Here is a 21338-nt window from a genome sequence, read left to right on the forward strand (position 1 = left end):
ACAAGGTTGATCATCACAAGACTTGGAAATTGGGTTATTGAAGCCACGGTTTCATCGGGTAATATGGCTGGAGAAAAAGTGTTTATTCCAAGAATGACATTGACTCCATCTGATGCGAGAATACCTTTTAAGTTTCAGGGACGACAATTTCCAATTGTGGTGTCTTTTTCCATGACAATTAATAAAAGTCAAGGCTAGTCATTGTCTCATGTTGGGTTATTTTTGAAGAAATCATTGTTTACACATGGACATTTGTATGTTGCTCTTTCACGGGTGACAAGTAGAAAATGATTAAAGATTTTAGTTTATGATGATGATGGACAAATAACAAATGAAGCTAGAAATATAGTGTATAAAGAAGTTTTTCGTAATTTAATTTAATACGTTATTAAATGATTTATCATTTAATTATTTTGTATTATTATTGTCTTCTGATCCTTTGGTCTTATGTATCATTTTTTTAGTTAATATTTTAATTTGGTATAACAATGTTAGGTGGCAGTTCACCAGAGGTGACATTTTAACGTTTCTTCCAGCGCCTCACACCTATAATCTTGAAGCCAATAAAGTATTTCTCTGTTTTCTTTATATATGATTTACTGTCTATCATTATTGATGTAATAATCCGTCCAGCCGTTTTGAAAGTTGTACCCCCATTCCCCCATTTACTGTTCATTCCCTACTTAATTGATGTTATGTGACTTGCCGGGGTAGTTGGTTCGGGTTCGGAAAAGTTTCTGAATGAATTGAGACACTTAGTCTCAAGATTTGAAGCTTATGTTGAAAATATTGACTGGATGTTAACTATGTGGAAAATGAATTGGATAATTTTGGACTTAGGAGTATATTCGGATTATGATTTGGAGGTCCATAGTTGAATTAGACTTGAAATGACGAAAGTTAAAAATTTGGAAGTTGACCAAGAGTGGACTTTGTGGTTACCGAGTCAGAATGGTGTTCCGAGAGTTGGATTAGGTTCGTGGTTTTAATTGTGACTTGTGTGCAAAATTTGACATCAATCGGACGTGATTTAATAGGTTTCGGCGTCGTTTGTAGAAGATGGAATTCCTTAGTTTCAATAGGCATGAATTGGGGTGCGGTTTGTATTTTTGGATGTTGTTTGATGTGATTTGAGGGCTCGACTAAGTTCGTATCGTGTTTTAGGATTTGTTAGTATAATTGGTTGAGGTCTCGGGGGCCTCGCATGTAGTTCGGATGATTAACGGATCGAATTTGGATTTTGAAAGATTGCTGAAGCTGGGAGTCTTCTGGTGCAAACCCACCTACGGAGCATTGTTCGAAGGTGTGAGTAAAGGAGTGCAGTAGCGGCCATGGGTGGATTGTGCAGTGGTCGTAGGTGCAGAAGAAGTTCTGCATATGTGGATGCGGATGTGCATCAGCACGAGGTTGACAGCAGAAGCGGATTTGGCTTGGCAGCACAGGCGTCGTAGATGCGGTCCCGTAAGTGCGAGGCTGGGACCATGGTGAGATGGGTCGCCAGTTAAGTGGGTTCCACAGGAACGTGATTTTTTCCACAAAAGCAGATGCGCAGGTGCGAGCCCAGGCTCCGCAGGTGTGAAAATGCCTGGGCAGTGTTTAAATTCGAGGGTTTCTGAGATTTTCTTCATTTTAAGCATTTTAAGCTGGGGATTAGGCGATGTTTGAGAGGATGTTCGATAGGTTGCTTGAGGTAAGTCACTTGTGGTTAAATTTATTCAATAATTTTGTTTCCCCATTGAATTCCCCACCTAAATTGTGTGGTTTTGAGCTGCAATTTTGAGAGTTAGGGCTAGGGATTTGGAGAGTTTAAATTGGAGATTTAGGTCTCGATTTGGTGTTGGATTTTGGTAAATTTTGTATGGTTGGACTCGTGGTTGAATGGGCTTCCGGATTTTGTGACTTTTATTAGATTCTGAGACGTGGGCCCGGGGGCCAACTTTTGAATTGACTTGTTTTTTATTTTTAATTAATAACTTAGTATTTTCTTGTAGAATTGATCCCTTTAACTTGTGTTGATTGTGTCAAACTGGTTTTGGCTAGATTCGAGGCATTTAGAGGCTGATTCGCAAGGCGACAGCGCGTTGGACTAGGGATTTACACGGTTTGAGGTAAGAAACAGTTCTAAACTTAGGTCTGAGTGTATGAAACCCCGAATTACGTGTCATGTGATTGGTGTTAAGATGACGCACATGATAGGTGATGGGTGTGTGGATGTGCACCATAGTAATCGTGGCTTGGCCAATTCCACGGAACTGTATAGTTGAATAATCTATTCTTATCTGTATATTCCCCATGTGTTATAGAAATTGAACTGCAAATCGTGTTAGAAATCATGTTTAGGCTATGTGTTGGCACTGTAGGGACCTACAGAGGTCGTCTGCTAAATTGCCATGTTGTACTCAGTCACAGTTTTTACTTCCATATCATATCTCAATCTCTGTTGTTCCTTATTGATAAATTACATCATCGTTGTTTGGGCTGATTATCATGATTATTGAGAGCCTGGGAGACTGGATAAATTGGTGACTGAGTGAGGCCGAGGGCCTGATTGTGAGGCTATTTATGGGATCGGGAAGCATGTTGCAACATCTTTTATTGATTAATGCTATAATTGGATTATATAGCACTTGAGCTAAAGGAGCCCCTCTGGAGTATGAATACCCCAGAGAGCGCAGGCACCTACTGAGTGCGAGAGCGAGTGCCGAACGACTGGGAGAAGTGAGAGAGTATGGGGAATGAGTGATTGTGAGGTTGGAGTGAATGGGAGGACTGAGTGATTGTGACTCCGAGATTTTGCAATTGATACCATTACTATGTACTTCAACTGGCACATATCACTGCCCTATAGCTTTCGAGGGATGCCATATTCTGTTTCAATTGAACTTGTCATGAATTAACTATTTTGGCTTTAAATGTCGAACTTGAAAGCATGCCTATTTTTCCAGTATTGTAAATTTCTGTAATTGAACTGTCTTCGTGAAGCTCGTCACTACTTTCAGTCCAATAGTTAGTCTTGTTACTGAGTTGGTTGTACTCACGCTACACCTTGCACTTTATGCGCAGATCCATGTGCTACCGTACACGGTGGGTATTGATTATTTGAGAGCTTGATCTTTCGGATACTTCAAGGTAGCTACCCGGCGTTCGCAGATCTTGACTCTCGCTCCCTATCTTTTCGCATTATGTATTTTGTTTCAGTTTTTCATAGACGGTATTTTCACACTCGTGCTGTATAGATGCTCATGTATGCAGTGAAACCTTAGTTTTGGGAATTTCCGTATTGCGTTTTGACTTTCTATCTCGTTTATGAGAGTTTTAACTGTCTAAACCTATGTTATTTCATTTTTATTTAAAAGTGTTGGAAATGTTTTGAAGTGTAGCTTGCCTAGTACCACGTTAGGCGCCATCACGATAGGTTAGGTTTGGGTCGTGACAAGTTGGTATCAGATCCTAGGTTACGTAGGTCTCACGAGTCATGAGCAGGTTTAGTAAAGTCTTGTGAATCCATACAGAGATGCATGTACTTATCTTCGAGAGGCTTTCAAACCCTTAGGAAACTTCACATTCTATTATTCTTGTCGTGCGAATGTTTTTATTCCAGAAACTAAACTTCTATTATTCTATTATCTCATAGATGGTGAGGAACGTCCTACTGGACAGGACGGACAGCCACTAGTACCACCAGCTCGGGCCGCGAGAGGCCGAGGCCGCGGTAGGGGCAGAGGTATAGCTCATACAACAACCAGAGGAGCACCTGCTGATCCACCAGTTTCTCCAGCTCAAAATCAGGTTCCCGGTGTGGTTGCGCCAGTGGGTCAGCTCACACACCAGTTGTGGCCATTGTGATTCTAGGCCTTCAAGAGCCTTTGACTTAGATTTTGACTATGTGCACTATCCTTGCTCAGGCGGTTTCTATTCAGACTATGCCAGCCACTTCTTTGGACGGGGGTAGGGGTGGGGGTAGGGGGTACTGAAACTACTGTCGCACGTACACCAGAGTAGGTGATGCAGAGACTTTTGACATCGGGGGTGTCACCAGCCCAACTGGTTGTAGCTGCTCAGGCCCAAGTGGGTCTTGTTATAGGTGAGGATGAACATAATAGACTTGAGAGGTTTGGGAGACTCCAGTCTTCATCATTCAATGGGATTAAGTTAGATGATGCTTAGGACTTTTTGGATAGGTGTCACCGGATTCTTTGTGCCGCGGGTATTTTGGAGACCAGTGGGGTCTTGTTTACTACTTTGCTGTTTACGGGGGATACTTTCAGATATTGGGAGGCCTGTGAGAGGTGCAGGCCAGTCAGTGCAGTGCCACTTACATGACATGAGTTCTCCATGCTCTTCTTGGAGAAGTTCGTGCCTCAGACTCGCAGAGAGGAGCTGTGCTGACAGTTTGAGTAGCTATGACAGGATGACATGTCTGTAACACAGTATGAGATGAGATTTTCATAGTTGTATCGTCACGTAGTTTGGTTGGTTCCAACTGAGAGGGAGAGGATTAGGAGGTTTATTGATGGCCTCACCTATCAGTTGTGTTTTGCTATGACCCGGGAGAGTATATCAGGTGCTACGTTTGGCGAGGTGGTTGATATTTCTCGGTGGCTAGAGATGGTTTGCAGTTAGGAGCATGAGGAGCGGGAGGCCTTTTGGATCGGGTGGTTTCAGTAGTGTTCCTTCTGGGGTCAGTTCTACTACAACGGGGGTCATCCTTATAGGCACGCCTAGATGGCTCATCCTCTTCATCATGGTGCATCATCTAGCCATGGTTCACTTGGTCTGTCATATCTTAGTGCTCTTCCAGCTCAGATTTCATCCCGTGCTCATTCAGTTCAGGGTTCATCTAAGCTAGGTCCTTCAAGTAGTTACTCTAGTACTCGGGGCCCGATTCAGTCCCCACCACTACCGTGTAGTTGTTTCGAGTGTGGGAAATTTGGGTATATATAGAGACAATGTCCTCGTTGCCCGGGAGATCCAGTGCAGCAGAGGAGTCAGGCTAAGACTTCCTCACCAGTTACTTCACCACCCGCCCTGCCAGCTCGGGGTGGGGCCCAAGAAGCTAGAGGTCGCCCTAGAGGGGAGGCCGATCAAGTGGCAGTTAGGCCCGATTCTATGTTGTTCCTGCCAGGCCAGATGTTTTTTCTTCAGATACAGTGATCACAAGTATTATCTCAGTATGCCACAAGGATGTTTCTGTATTATTTGACCATGTTTCCATTTATTTATATGTATCATCGTATTTTGTTCATTATCTGGATATGCCCCGTGAGTCCTTGGTCTCATCTGTTCATGTATCTAAGCCAGTAGGCGATACTATTGTTGTGGACCATCTATATTGGTCATGTGTAGTGACTATTAGGAGATTGGACACTAGAGTTGATATCTTATTGCTTATTATGGTTGGTTTCGACGTGATCTTAGGTATGGATTGGTTGTCTCCATGTCATTCTATGTTGGATTGTCACGCTAAGATCATGACGTTGGCGATGCTAGGTTTGCCAATAATTGAGTGGAGAAGTTATATAGATTATGTTCCCAGTAAAGTGATTTCTTATTTGAAGGCCCAACAGATGGTTGGGAAGGGTTATTTATCTTATTTGGCATTTGTGAGGGATGTTGGTGTTGATACCCCTACTATTGATTCTGTTCCGATGGTACGAAACTTTCCGAATGTGTTTCCTGCAGACCTGTCGGGCATGCCGCCTGACAGGGATATTGACTTTGGAATTGATTTGGTGCCGGGCACTCAGCCCATCTCTATTCCACTGTATCGTATGGCACCAGCGGAGTTGAAGGAATTGAAAGAACAGCTTCAGGAACTCCTTGATAAGGGGTTTATTCGGCCTAGTGTGTCACCTTGGGGTGCACCGATTCTATTTGTGAAAAAGAAGGATGGTACTATGCGGATGTGCATCAATTACAGGCAGCTGAACAAAGTTACAATCAAGAACAAGTATCCTTTGCGCATATTGATGATCTATTTGACCAGCTTCAGAGAGCGAGGATGTTCTTTAAGATTGATTTGAGGTATCGGTATCACCAGTTGAAGATTCGGGACTCGAATATTCTAGAGACAACATTCAGGACCCGTTATGGTCATTATGAGTTCCTTGTGATGTCTTTTGGGCAGACCAACGCTCCAGCAACATTCATGCACTTGATGAACAGTGTATTTTGGCCTTAAATCGACTCGTTTGTCATAGTATTCATTAATGATATCCTGGTGTACTCTCGTAGCCAGGAGGAGCATGTCTAGCATTTGAGGAATATGTTGCAATAGCTGAGGGAGGAGAAGCTTAATACCAAGTTCTCCAAGTATGAGTTTTGGCTTAGTTCGGTGGCGTTCTTGGGGCACGTGGTGTCCAATGAGGGGATTTAGGTGGATCCAAAGAAGATAGAGGCAGTTCAGAGTTGGCCTAGGACGTCCTTAGCTATAGAAATTTGGAGCTTTCTTGGCTTGGCCAGTTATTATCGTCACTTCGTGGAGGGTTTCGCGTCTATTGCATCATTTTGTACCAAATTGACCCTGAACGGTGCTACTTCCAGGTGGTCGTATGAGTGTGAAGATAGATTTCAGAAGCTCAAGACTGCCTTGACCACAACTCCAGTTCTAGTTTTGCCTTCAGCTTCAGGCTCTTATACAGTGTATTGTGATGCTTCTCAGATAAGTATTAGGTTTGTCTTGATGTAAAAGGGTAGAGTGATTGCTTATGCTTCGCGTCAATTGAAGCCTCATGAGAAGAACTACCATGTTCATGATTTGGAGTTGGCTACCATAGTTCATGCATTGAATATTTGGAGGCATTATCTCTACGGTGTGTCTTGTGAGGTATTTACAAATCATCAGAGTCTCCAGTAGTTGTTCAAACAAAAGGATCTAAATTTGAGGCAGCAGAAATGGTTGGAGCTTCTACGGGACTATGATATTACTATTCTGTATCAACCCGGGAAGGCCAATGTGGTGGCTAATGCCTTGAGTAGGAAGTCAGTGAGTATGGCTAGCCTTGCATTAATTCATGTTGGTATGAGACTGCTTGCATATTACGTTCAGGCCTTGGCCAACCGGTTCATGAGATTAGGTGTTTCGGAGCCCAGTCGAGTTCTATCTTGTGTAGTTTCTCAATTTTCCTTATATGATTGCATCAGAGAGCGCCAGTATGATGATCCTTATTTGCTTGTCCTTAAGGACATGGTTCAGCAAGGTGATGCCAAGGATATTACTATCAGGCATGATGCGGTGTTGAGGATGCAGTGTTAGATTTGTGTGCTCAATGTAGATGGGCTACGTGAGTTGATTCTTGAGGAGGCCCACAGTTCCCCATTTTCCATTTATTCGGGTGCCACGAAGAAGTACCAGGACTTGAGGCAATGCTATTGGTGAAGGAGAATGAAGAAGGAAATAGTGAGCATTGTAGCTCGGTGCCTTAACTGTCAGCAGGTAAAGTATGAGAATCAGGCACCAGGCGGATTGCTTCAGAGGCTTGAGATTCCAATGTGGAAATAGGAGCATATCACCATGGATTTTGTAGTTGGGCTCCCACGGACTTCGAGGAAGTTTGATGCTATTTGGGTGATTGTGGATCAACTGACCAAGTGATCGTACTTCAATCCAGTTGGGACTACTTATTCATCAGGGCGGTTGGCTGAGATTTACATCCACAAGATTTATAGCCTTCACGGTGTGCAAGTGTCCATCATTTTTGATCGGGACTTGCGGTTTACAACGTAGTTTTAGTGAGTAGTACATTGAGATTTGGGCACCCATGTTGAGTTGAGTATAGTGTTTCACCCTTACATAGATGGACAATCTGAGCGCACTATTCAGATATTGGAGGATATGCTACGCTCTCGTGTCACTGATTTCAGGGGTTCTTGGGATCCATTTTTGACGCTCGCGGAGTTTGCCCACAACAACAGCTACCAGTCGAGCATTCAGATGGCTTCGTATGATGATTTTTATGGGAGACAATGTTGATATCCGGTGGGTTGGTTTGAGCCGGGTGAGGCTAGGGTATTGGGTACTAACTAGGTTAAGGAAGCTTTAGAAAAGGTTAAATTGATTCAGGATCAGCTTCGCACAGCGCAGTCTAGACACAAGAGTTACACCGATAGGAAGGTTCGTGATGTTTCTTTCATGGTTGGGAAAAAGGTACTACTCAAGGTTTCACCCATGAAGGATGTGATGAGGTTCGGGAAGAAGGTAAAGTTGAGCCCTCGGTATATTGGGACGTTGGAGGTGCTGTAGAGGATTGGAGGGGTGGCTTACAAGCTTGCCTTGTCACCTAGTTTGTCAAGTGTGCATCTAATGTTTCATGTTTCTATGCTCCGGAAGTATGTCAGCGATCTCTCTCATGTTTTGGATTTCAGCATGGTTCAGTTGGATGGTGATTTGACTTATGATGTGGAGCCAGTGGCCATTTTGGGTTGGCAAGTTTGAAAGTTGAGGTCCAAGGATATAGCTTTAGTGAAGGTGCAATGGAGAGGTCTACCAGTTGAGAAGGCTACTTGGGAGACCGAGAAGGAGATGCTGAGCAAATATCCACGCCTATTTGAGACTACAAGTACATTTCTAGACCCCATTCGAGGATAAATGTTTGTTTAATAGAGGGAGGATGTAACGACCCGTCCGGTCATTTTGAGAGTTGTAGCCTCGTTCCCCCATTTATTGTTCATTCCCTACGTAATTTTTATTATGTGACTTGCCGTGGTAGTTGGTTCGAATCCGGAAAATTTTTGGAATGAATTGAGATACTTAGTCTCAAGGTTGGAAGCTTAAGTTGAAAAAAGTTGAACGGATGTTGACTATGTGTAAATGACTCTGGAATGGAGTTTTGATGGTCCTGTTAGCTCCGTTGGGTGAGTTTGGACTTAGGAGTATGTTCAGATTGTGATTTGGAGGTACATAGTCTAATTAAACGTGAAATGGCAAAAGTAGGAAATTTCAAAAGTTGACCTAGAGTGGACTTTATGATTACCAGGATCAGAATAGGGTTCTGAAAGTTGGAGTAGGTCTGTAGTGTCAATTGTGACTTGTGTGCAAAATTTGAGGTCAATCGGACGTTATTTGATATGTTTCGGCGTCATTTGTAGAAGTTCAAATTCCATAGTTTTAGTAGGCTTGAATTGGGGTGCGATTAGTGTTTTGGATGTTTTTTGACGTGATTTGAGGGCTCGACTAAGTTCCTATCATGTTGTAGAACTTGTTGGTATAATTCGTTGAGGTCCCGGGGTCCTCGGGTAGAGTTCGGATGGTTAACAGATCGAATTTGGAATTTGAACGATTGCTGAAGGTGGGAGTCTTCTGGTGCAATCGCACATGCGGAAGTTTGGTCGCATGTGCGAGCTCACAGGTGCGAGCAAAGGAGCGCAGGAGCGGACATGGGAGGAATGTACAGTGGTCGTAGGCGCAGAAGAAGTTCCACAGATGCGGATGCGCATCTGCATGAGGTTGACCACAGAAGCGGATTTGTCTTGGCATCAGGGGCGTCGCAGATGTGAAGAAGGCTCGTAGATGCGGTCCCGTGCAAGGCTATGACCGCAGGTGCGATGCTGGGACCATAGGTGCGATGGGTTGCTAGTTAAGTGGGTTCTGCAGGAGCGTAATTATTTTCTGCAAAAGCGGATGCACAGGTGCGAGCCTAGGCTCTGCAGGTGCGGAAATGCCTGGCCAGTGTTTAAATTTGAGGGTTTCCGAGATGTTCTTCATTTTAAACATTTCAAGTTTGGTATTAGGCGATGTTAAGAGGATTTTTGAGGGTTTCTTGAGATAGGTCGCTTGTGGTTAAATTTATTCAATAATTTTGTTTCCCCGTTAAAGTCCCCACCTAGATTGTGTGGTTTTGAGGTGTAATTTTGGGAGTTGAGGCTAGGGATTTGGAGAGTTTAAATTGAGGATTTGGTGTTGAATTTCGGTAAATTTGGTATGGTTGGACTCGTGGTTGAATGGACTTATGGATTTTATGACTTTTATTGGATTTCGAGTGGTGGGCCCGGGGCCCGGCTTTTGAGACAACCTTTTTTGACTTTTTAATTAATAACTTAGTATTTTCTAATAGAATTGATCCTTTTAGCTCGTGTTGATTGTGTCGAACTCTTTATGGCTAGATTCGAGGCATTTGGAGGACGATTCGTGAGGCAAGGGCGTGTTGGAGTAGGGATTTGTACGTTTTGAGGTAAGTAACAATTCTAAACTTGGTTTTGAGGGTATGAAACCCTGAATTACGTGTCATATTATTGGTGTTAAGGTAACGCGTACCTATTTTCAGTCCAACTTGAAAGCATATTAAATGTCGAACTTGAAAGCATGCCTATTTTTCCTGTATTGTAAAATCTGTAATTGAACTGTCTCCGTGAAGCTCGTCACTACTTTCAGTCCAATAGTTAGTCTTGTTACTGAGTTGGTTGTACTCACGCTACACCTTGCACTTCGTGTGCAGATCCAGGTGCTACCGGACACGGTGGGTGTTGATTATTTGAGCAGCTTGATCATTCAGGTACTTCGAGGTAGCTGCCCGGTGTTCGCAGACCTTGACTCTCCCTCCCTATCTTACGGCATTATGAATTTAGTTTCAGTTTTTCATAGACGGTATTTTCAGACTCGTGTTGTATAGACGTTCATGTACTCAGTGACACCTTCGTTTTGGGAATTTCCGTATTGAGTTTTGACTTTCTATCCAGTTTATGAGAGTTTTAACTGTTTAAACCTATGTTATTTCATTTTTATTTAAAAGTGTTGGAAATGTTTTGAAGTGTCGACTTGCCTAGTACCACGGAACTTTGAAACTTCAAACTTCCACAACTGATGCCGAAAGCTATCAAATTAGGTCTGATGGACCTAAAATTTTGCACACAAGTCACATTCTACATTACGGGCCTACACTAACTTTTGAAATCGGAATACGACCCCGATATCAAAAAGTCCATTCTTGGTCAAACTTTCCAAAATTTCAACTTTCGCCATTTCAAGCCAAATTCAACCACGGACCTCCAAATCACAATCCGGACGCGCTCCTGAGTCCAAAATCACCCAACGGAGCTAACGAAACCATCAAAATTCCAATCTGAGGTCAATGCTAAAAAGTCAAACTGATCAACTCTTTCAAATTTAAAGCTCCCTAGTTGAGAATCATTCTTCCAAATCAATCCTGAATAACCTGAAAATCAAAACTGAGGATTCACATTAGTCATAATACATCATACGAAGCTCTTCATGCCCGTAAACTACCGAGCGAAGTACAAATGCTCAAAACGACCGGTTGGGTCATTACATAAGTGATTTAAGAAATCACAGTAACCGTCCTAGCATGAAATGCATCATGAGAATCACAAATGGGAATTAACCTTAATTTTGCAATAATTTCATATTTGTACATTTCAAATAAATTCTGTTTCCATGTGCAACCTGATCCAAAAATATATCTTAAAGTAAAATCTGTAGCAGCGTGCAACCCGATCCAACAATATAATTTTGTAAATAAATTTCGTAGAGGCGTGCAACCCACTCCAACAATATAATCTTTCAATTAAATTCTGTTACGGCGTGCAACCCGATCCAACAGCAACACAAATTAAGCAATCAATTTACAACCAACTACGGTATACCACAAAGTCAAAAAGAATAACGAGGCTACACAAAGAAGTCACAACTAATGAAAAGGCTACACGATAGCTCACGAAATCAAATAGCAAGGAAATGGCAATCCATAAGCCAAGGCACAATTTATGAGCACCAACTATCAATTAAGACATGTGGAAGGTAAAGCATGAATTCAACGAGTGGTTATAATCAACAATTGGCATATAAGGTGATCTTGACAACAAAGATGGAACATGTGATAACAATTTCAAGTAAAAGACGTACTAACAATTCTAACACAAAAGTTGTAGTCATGAAACAATAGTTACAATTAGTGACATGAAGGGAGCTTAACAGTTCAAACAGGTCAAATACCACATATAGGTCGTGTACTCACTCGTCACCTCGCGTACACGACCTTCACATAACACGAATGTCACAATCATCTCAAATCCTAAGGGGTGGTTTCTCCCACATGAAGTTAGAAAAGACACTTACCTTGACAAAACTAAACCAATATTTTAAATGATATTCGCGAGTGAAGCCACCTCAGGACGGCTCAAATCTCGATGATTCCCTTGAAAATCTCTAGAAAATAAGATCGCCACAAATCGAGCTTCCTTAGTTCAGCTCTTTAGTGATATTAAAACCTCCCACTACTCTTAAAACTTCAATCTACATCAACATAATTCAATTTGACAAATATTAGTAAATGAATTTCCAGATTTTTGGTCATTTAGGCATTTTATCAAACACCTAGAGTACATAGCATTTTACTACCTCTAGTAATGGTGTTTCTTCATCCAAAAATCCCTCCTTCCCACCAACAAGAAATACTAAACCATCCTTTGTCTACAAACAACCTTCTTTAGTACCATTAAAATCATCAATGAGCTCACATCCACCCAGTTGTTGCTTATTAATTCATTACAAAATCTCTACAGTACCCAATAATCTACTTTAAGTATTTATGGCTTTCAAGCTCCATCCAATAAGTGTTAATACTTACTTCTTGTTCACATACTCATAATAAATCCATGCATATATCTCTAAGGGTGTAGGATTACCTTTTGGAAGAAATCCTGTCAAAACTCTCTTTTGAGTTCTTGAAAATCTAAGGATTTCATGGTGGATTGAGTTAGTTTTAGAGTGGAAATGATAAAATAAAACACCAAATTAGTAGGTATTACTCACCTTGGAGATGGGAGGAGTTGGAGGTTTTGAGAGAGGGGAGGAAACCCCTAAAATTACGCCAAGAGGAATCGGGAAAAATGAACTCCGAAATGAGTATATAATATTTTGAACGCCACAGGTGGCGTGGGGCGCTACCTGTGGCCAAATTTCCAGAACCTCAAAATTCCCAGTGCTAGGGCTAGCGCCCCACGCTACCCTAGGCACTGGCGATGGGAAAACCTTTCTATTTCGCCCGGACATGGGCATAACTCTCTCATACGATGTCCGAATTCGATGACTTATTTTGCTATGGCTTTATAATTTCAATACAGATTTAATGCTTCAATCAAAACAAAATTTGGAGCTCATTTTCTTAATGTGATACCACTTATGTTTGAAGAAACGACGTCGAAACATTCTAGAAATGTCCAAATTCTACATTCGATGCCGAAACATATCAAATCAAGTGTGATTGACCTCGAATTTTGCACACAGGTCATAAACAACATAACAGACCTATCAAATTTTCCATAACTGGATTCCGACCCCGATATCAATAAAGTCAACTCCCGGTCAACCTTCCAAACCTTCCATTTTCAACTTTTGCCATTTCAAGTCAAAATCAACTATGAACTTCAAAATAAATATCTGGACACACTCTTAAGTCCAAAATTACCATACGGAGATATTGGAATCATAAAAATTCTATTCCGGAGTCGTTTACTCAAAAGTCGACTCTCCGTCAACTCTTTTCTTTTAAGCTTAATTGTTCTTTCAATTTGATCCCGAATCGTCCGAAAACCATACTCAACCACACACGAAAGTCATAATACGTATTACGAGGTTGCTCGAGATCTTAAGCCGCTGAACGGGATACTAATTCTCAAAATGACAAGTCGGGTCGTTACATGAAGATAGTTGAAGTCTCTTCCACAAGCAAACGGAAGAATAAATGACAACTCTATCTTCGGGGTTTCAACTAAGCCACATGATAATTAGCATTCAAGAATGTTGCTCTTCTATCTTGGATCTATGATTTCACCATTTGATCCATGTATATTATAATATGATCCCTCTGTTCACTTTTACTTTGCACGTTTTGACTTTTCACGTCCATTAAGAAATAATAAATGAAGTGCATAAATTACAATGATACCATTATTAATTGATGCATATTTTATTGGATTTGAAAAAATTATTTGAAATGAGTAATAAATACTATGAGTATAACAAGATTTTTTTTGTCTTGTGAACGGAGGGAGTATATTTTAAGGGAAAAGTAGTTTGTGAATTGCCTATGTTTCCAAAGAAAATCAGCCCTATTTAGAGGCTAAAAACTCTTGAAAGACAAGTTTTTCATTTAATAAAGATCATGAATATGTTCATGAATTTGGAAGATCAAAATGTTAAGGCTAAAACCAAAATGTTTGTAGTAAATCAAGAATGAATATAATTCACATTCATTCACTTTGGAAAATAAAGAACCTTTTTATCAAATACATTAATAAATATGTTAATTTATCAAATACATTTCCAACACAAATAACACATCACTTTCAAAAAGGAAAAGAAACAAATAGACAGAAACTAAATACCAGATGTTGTACACTTTTGAGATTACATATATATGACATAAAATTAATCATAGGTTTTCAAGAATGAGTTTCTGACGCGGCAATTCTTCCTGATTTCTCCAGCATTTCCAGTAAGAACTTCAATAGCTCCCATTTTCTGCATGGATTTAGCAAACTCAGAAAAAAAGGCATTAGATTTTTGCAGTTGTTTTACAACTTTAGGGCACAATTGTTTCAAAGATTCAGCATAAGTGGAACACAAAGATGGATCCACGTCGCCTTTGCCAGTGAAATTGAATAGTCTTCTAGAGAAAGCTCCACAATGAGCAACACCAATGGTGTGAACACTGCATGCATGAATGAAGTATATTAATGAGGGATTTAACTTATATATACTGACAATGTGTATATAGTCACACTTTTTTTATGGATGATTACTTGTAGTTATCTTTCAGATGACTTGATAATGTATGAATTAATTCATTATACAATTAGGGGTGAAGATAAAAGGTTACATACAAGTTCATCGGAACCCAGTAACATTAGTACAAATTTTATACTTGCATTAAGAAATCTAGTAAATATATATAAAAAAAATATCAAAATCCAGTTATTAATATATGATGTCGCTATCATATAACTTAAAACCCATAAATTCAAATCCTCTGCATACTGCTCGCTTTGTATGATTAATATTTTACCTGATAATGCAACAAGATCATTGACATTTAGGCCTTTCTTTGCAAACAGTTGCTAAAGGGTGGTAAAATCTGAGAATGGTGAAGGTAAGTTTCCATTCACTTCACTTGCAAGGGAAACATTCCCGTCTTTTCTTCCGGTCGCCACGTCCCATAGTGATTTCTTAAACTGCAAAACTCAGAGAAGAAGAAATAATTAAAGAGCATGCTTTATTATGTACAGATATATATACATATGAATACTGAATTCTTTATACTATATACTTACTCGAAAAGAAACAGCGTCACGAGTAGCTAATGCTAAAATGTCTGCACAAGAAACAATCCCAGGACATTATTCCTCAACTTGTCGCTTGATATCATCAATTACATCGAAACCACCCAAGGAGAGGTTTGGCCTGGCCTCCTTCTCAAATTGATCTGTTCCAACTTTATCGAGCAATATCGATGCATCACATCCCTGCAAAATTGCATAGCAAATAATGCCAATGAATAATGTTAGAAGAAATATGATAAATAATATGCTATAACATAGTATTAAATTACAGTGATACTATAAAAAAGATCTTCGTGTATAAAAAATAAATTCTATGAGATTAACGTGTGCATAATATGTAGTAATTCTAATTCGTATACGTACCCTAACGAAACAATCATGGTAGTGGAGTCGAAGCAATTTAGCACCCAACGTGGAGTCATTCTTAGCTTTGCTCCAAGTGATATCTCTAACAAATTGTTCAGCATTTGGACAACGAGTGCTCTTGTAGAAATTCTTGCGTGGCACATTATTTCCTGCACCCGAAACTCCACAAACAACAATAGAAAGAAAAACAAGAAAAATATTACTTAGTAGCAGTAATTGAGCAGTTCCCATTTTCTTTTTATTCCTTGCTAGGAAATGAAAACAAGACAATAATGTCGACGGACTTAAACCTAATTAGAAATAAGATGATGAGAAACCAAATGAATTAAGGCACAATGGATTTACCCTTCAAGGAAAGTTTCCTTTTATAGGCAAAGCTGCAAGGCGATAGCTAGTGGGATGATACAAATAATTTATCTTCACAAAGTCCCCACTAAAATATGACTCCTAAAATACATACTACGAGTAGTAGTTAGCAAATACAACCCTCCCAGGAACTTGTCAATTCCCTCAAGTTCACTCTTAGTCTCGTAAGTATTAATAAGTTATGAATTTAAATTTTAAATATATTAATAATTTATTTATTAAAGCTATTAGATTCGACCAAACTCGTCTTTGATACAGGTGGGACCGCCCCTGGTATTATGAGGTATGCACTTGCATAATCTTTCCACGAAAAGGATAGTTCTATAAAATAGAATATTAAAGAACGCGATAATGATTGACCAAACTCTCAATATTTTCGGACAATGATTTGCTAAAAATAATAGCGAAGCATAATTTATAATATATATATATATATATATATATATATATATATATATATACACACACACACACACACACACTAGTACTTTTGGTTTTTGTTTTGTCTTTATCTATTGGGCCAATGATACATATTATGAAACTAGTCTTAGCGTACGCGCGTGTCCCTCGTGTTAATGAAAATAATTTTTTTTTATAAAAATAATAATATTCAAAAGATGTGTTTGCATTATAACATAAAAGTTAACACAAAATTGAGTTCCAAAATGATAAATATTAATCATATTCGGGAGTTTGATCTACTGTAGTTGTTCTTACTTCAGTTTCTTCTCTTACTTGCTTCATTCTACAAAAAAGTCATAGAAGTAGCGTTGATTGAAAGGTAAAGGATGTGTATTCATATTATGAAATGCAAACTAGTCTTTCTCTATTGAGCTAATGATACATATTATGAAACTAGTCTTAGTGTACACACATGTCCCTCGTGTTAATGAAAATGATCTTTTTTAAAATATTCTAATATTCAAAAGATGTGTTTGCATTATTACATAAAAGTTAACATAAAATTAAGTCCCAAAATAATAAATATTAATCATATTCGGGAGTTTGATCTACTATTGTTATTCTTCCTTCAGTTTGTTTTCTTACTTGCTTCATTCTACAAAATAATCATAGAAGTAGCGTTGATTGAAAGGTAAAAGATGTGTTTGCATATTATGAAATGCAAACTAGTCTTTCTCTATTGAGCCAATGATACATATTATGAAACTAGCCTTAGCGTACGCGCGTTCCCCTCGTGTTAATGAAAATAGATTTTTAAAAATAACATAAATAATATTCAAAAGATATATTTGTATTATAACATATAAAAGTTAACACAAAATTAAGTTTCAAAATAATAAATAGCAATCATATTCGGGAGTTTGATCTACTGTAGTTGTTCTTCCTTCAGTTTGTTCTCTTACTTGCTTCATTCTACAAAACAATCATAGAAGTAGCGGTGATTGAATGGTAAAAGATATGCTTGCATTATAACATAAAATTTAATACAAAATTAAGTTTCAAAATAATAAATATTAATCATATTCGGGAGTTTGATCTATTGTAGTTGTTCTTCCTTCAGTTTGTTCTTTTACTTGCTTCATTTTACAAAAAAGTCATAGAAGTAGCGTTGATTGAAAGGTAAAATAATCGTTCAACTTTATTTTAGAACTTGCGTAAGTGCATTGCATGTATATTTCATGTTATTTACTACACAATTTGTGTTAGATAGTTTACCAAAAATAAAAATTTCTTTACTCATATTTTACTTATTTTAACGGGACCTCTAAACCGTAAACTTATTCTATTTATACCTAAGTAATCATATAGGCATCCGAACTCGATTATTATTATCCGTTCTTATAAGTTTCTAGCTCAACCGTTATCTTATAAGTAATCTTATATTACCACAATTTGTATTTTCATAACTTCCATGGTTATATATGATTTTGAAAATAAATGTATTACCGATACTTTGAAATTGCATATAGGACAAGTCCTTTACTTGATATGGTATCGAACATTTTACTTGAGATGTTTAATATGAATGTTTTCACCGTCACTAGATATGTTTTACCTTTACTTGAGATGTTATAGTTATCTAAAATATTTTTACTGTTACTAGACATATTTTAGAGTTACTTGAGACATGATTACCTTTACCGAAATAAAATTACATGATTTGATAAGAAATGGTAGGCCTTTTATTATTTTGAAAATGCTTTCATACGGGTATTTACTGGGTATTTACTGTTTACAAGAAAGAGTATTAATTGGAGTATAGATGTGCCTTTGTAGTCAAGGTGAGATTCCATTTTCTTCTTGATTAGGGATGGAATGGCAAGTCCATAATCAGCTTTTAATTTTTTATTTTTATTTTTATAAATGTGCCTTTCTAGTCAAAGTGAGATTCATCTATTTGCTTCAAAGTGAGATCCTTATTCCGCTTTATCATAGCTCCTACATATATTAGATCATAAAAAAAATTAATATATTAATTTAGAAGTGATTACTATTTCGTCCTTATTTAACTTAAAATTTTATGACTAGTTTAGTCTTCATATTGTATTCATACTTATATAACAGAGTATTAGAGTATGCACGTACTTCGACATATATTTCCTTATTTTATTATCTACCACTAGCAAATCATATTGACAAAAATCTTTGCTGAATTTCAAAGTAAAAGAACAAAGTAATCAAGGCTGAGCGGGTAGTTTTTAATTGCATACTAAATTAGAATATCTCAAATTTATAGGCCAAAATCTTCGCTGAATTTCAAGGTCAAACAACAAAGTAATAAAGGTTTTTTTTGGAACCCTAGGAAAACCCGCAACCGCTATAGCCTCTGCCATAGCCACTGCTCTTCGGGCCGTGAGCACTCTCTGTGGGCACTAGTTATACCCCTTCACTGTGTAATAGCCTGCAATCCATACAGGGGATGTAAACCGTACTAGGAAAGCCCTGTGCGACAGGCTCAGACCCAAAAGGCATTGAGGGTGGATCGAACTTGTAACGACCCGACCAGTCATTTTGAGTATTACAGCCCCGTTCCCCCATTTACTGCTCTATTTGTGATTTATAACTGTATTATGACCTATCGGATTAGTTAGTTCGAGTATGTAGAGATTTCGGAATGAATTGAGATACTTTGTCTCATAATGGAAAGCTTAAGTTGGAAAAGTCGATCGGATGTCGACTTATGTGTAAACGATCTCGGATTTGAATTCTGATGACTTCAGTAGCTCTGTATGGTGATTTTAGACTTAGAAGCATGTCTGAAAAATTATTTGGAGGTCCCTAGTGGAATTAGGCTTGAAATGTCCGAAAGTTGAATTTTTGGAAGTTTGACCGAGGGGTTGACTCTTTGATATCGGGGTCGGAATCCGATTTTAGAAATTGGAATATGTCCGTAAAGTGAAATGTGACTTATGTGCAAAATTTGAAGTCATTCCGAATTGATTTGATGTGTTTCGGCACAAGATATAAAATTTATGTTCATAGATTTTGATTTGAGGTGTGATTCGTCGTTTTGATATTGATTGATGTGATTTGAGGCCTCGAGTAGGTATGTGGTATGTTTTAGGACTTGTTAGTGTATTTGGTTGATGTCCTGGGGGCCTCGGGTTAGTTTCGGATGAGAATCAAATCAATTTCGTTTAATATTGCATTGTTGAAGGTTGCTGGCTCTAGTGTTTCCGCATCTGCGGAATAATGAACGCAGATGCGAGTCTGCAGATGCGAACAGTTGTTCGCAGAAGTGAAGGAAGGCTGGGCTGGAATTGATTGTAGAAGCGGGAAATTGGGGTGCATCTGCGGCCCCGCATAAGCGAAGGTCTTGGGCGCAGAAGCGAGTTTTTGCATAGGTGCGGCATTATTCCCGCAGAAGCGGTTGCGCAGGAGCGAGCCCAGGCTCCGTAGGTGCGAAAAGCCTAGGCAGAACCCTTTAAGTTTGGGATTTCGCTATTTTTTACCATTTTCGAAATTTGGAACTCGGTTTGGATGATTTTGGAGAGCAAGTTTTCACACAATTTTGGGTAAGTATTCTTTACTCCCTTGTGATTATATTTCATGAATTAATCTTCGTTTTCGGCGTTAGAATATTGATTTTTCGAGAGAAATCAGAGGAATTTTCTACAATTTCATAAAGTGAATTTTTGAGTTTTGAATATCGAATTGGAGTCGGATTTGAGTGAAACTAATATGGTTGGAAGAGAACTATTAATGGGATGGATATCCATTGGATACGATAATAAGTGTACGAGTCATATTATAAGTGATGTGGGGTCTAGGGAGAGCCCTAAGTCCAAGTCAAGTTGGAAATTTCATGACAGACTAAAGTTTCAAATGAGTACGCACAAAACTAAACTTTGACCTATCAAATTAAAGGTCTTTGAGTCTAGTTTTCAACGCTTAAAAAACTTTGTCATTGGGTCATTCCTACAAGAAGTTATGACCAGATTACCAAAGGTTGGCAGAGGAGCCTGCGGATGCGAAGCATCCAAGACCGCGTCCGAAAGAGAGGCTGGCAGTGAAATGCTGCCATAGCGTCCAAATATGCATCCGATCTTCAAAGAGGAGTGAAGTGGGGATGCGAATCATCCAGGGCCACATCCGAAACCTAGAAATCTGGTCCTATAAATACAAGGTTGGGGAAGGGGGATATTTTGAGTATTTGGGGGTTAGGGTTCTTGAGGTGAAGGGATGATTTTAAGCTCAAATCTAGTCCAATCAACCAAGGTAAGATGTTAATGATGTTTTGGTGTATATGAGGATATAGAAGTAGTTATTATGAATAGTTAGAAGTATTTGAAGCATTTATTACAAGTTTTAATGGTTGAAAGATTGGATTATAAAACTCTAGTTCATGGCAATAGTAGTACTTTTAAGGAAATAAGAGAGAAGATGAATGGTAATCTTGGCGATGAAATTTATGAATACAATGAATATATGGGATTTGTTACTAATATTGGTCTCATTGGATATTGTTATTGTAGATTGAAGTTGATTAGTGTAGTGAATCATCATAGTAACATTAAGGGAAGAATTTGAGGTATGTATGGCTAAACCCCCTTCTTCTTAGAATCGAATTCCATGGTTTTTATGTAATTGAAGTAAGATCTTGATCATTATTGAATTGGCTATTCCCAATGTGGTTGTGTCGAAGGATATATGTTCAATATTTATTCTAAATATTTTTATCATTTCATCTTGCCATTTGAGGATATGTTCAAAATGTGGAATATGTGTTAGAAATGTTATGACTTCATGTCAAGATCGAAATAAAGGTTGTTATGCCAAATTGTATGACAAGCCTCTATGTGCCTAAGATTCCCAAATTATTGTGTTATGTGCACTTACTGTCTTGAATA

The 21338-nt window shown here is 38.7% G+C and overlaps 1 pseudogene; it reads right to left on the reverse strand.

The window, feature by feature from the left end:
• Positions 1–14213: 14213 nt before the first annotated feature.
• Positions 14214–16041, reverse strand: LOC107816323 (peroxidase 24-like; annotated as a pseudogene).
• Positions 16042–21338: the final 5297 nt, after the last annotated feature.

This window comes from Nicotiana tabacum, unplaced genomic scaffold (assembly GCF_000715075.1).
Source record: "Nicotiana tabacum cultivar K326 unplaced genomic scaffold, ASM71507v2 Un00118, whole genome shotgun sequence".
In the NCBI taxonomy this organism is placed as follows: Eukaryota; Viridiplantae; Streptophyta; class Magnoliopsida; order Solanales; family Solanaceae; genus Nicotiana; species Nicotiana tabacum.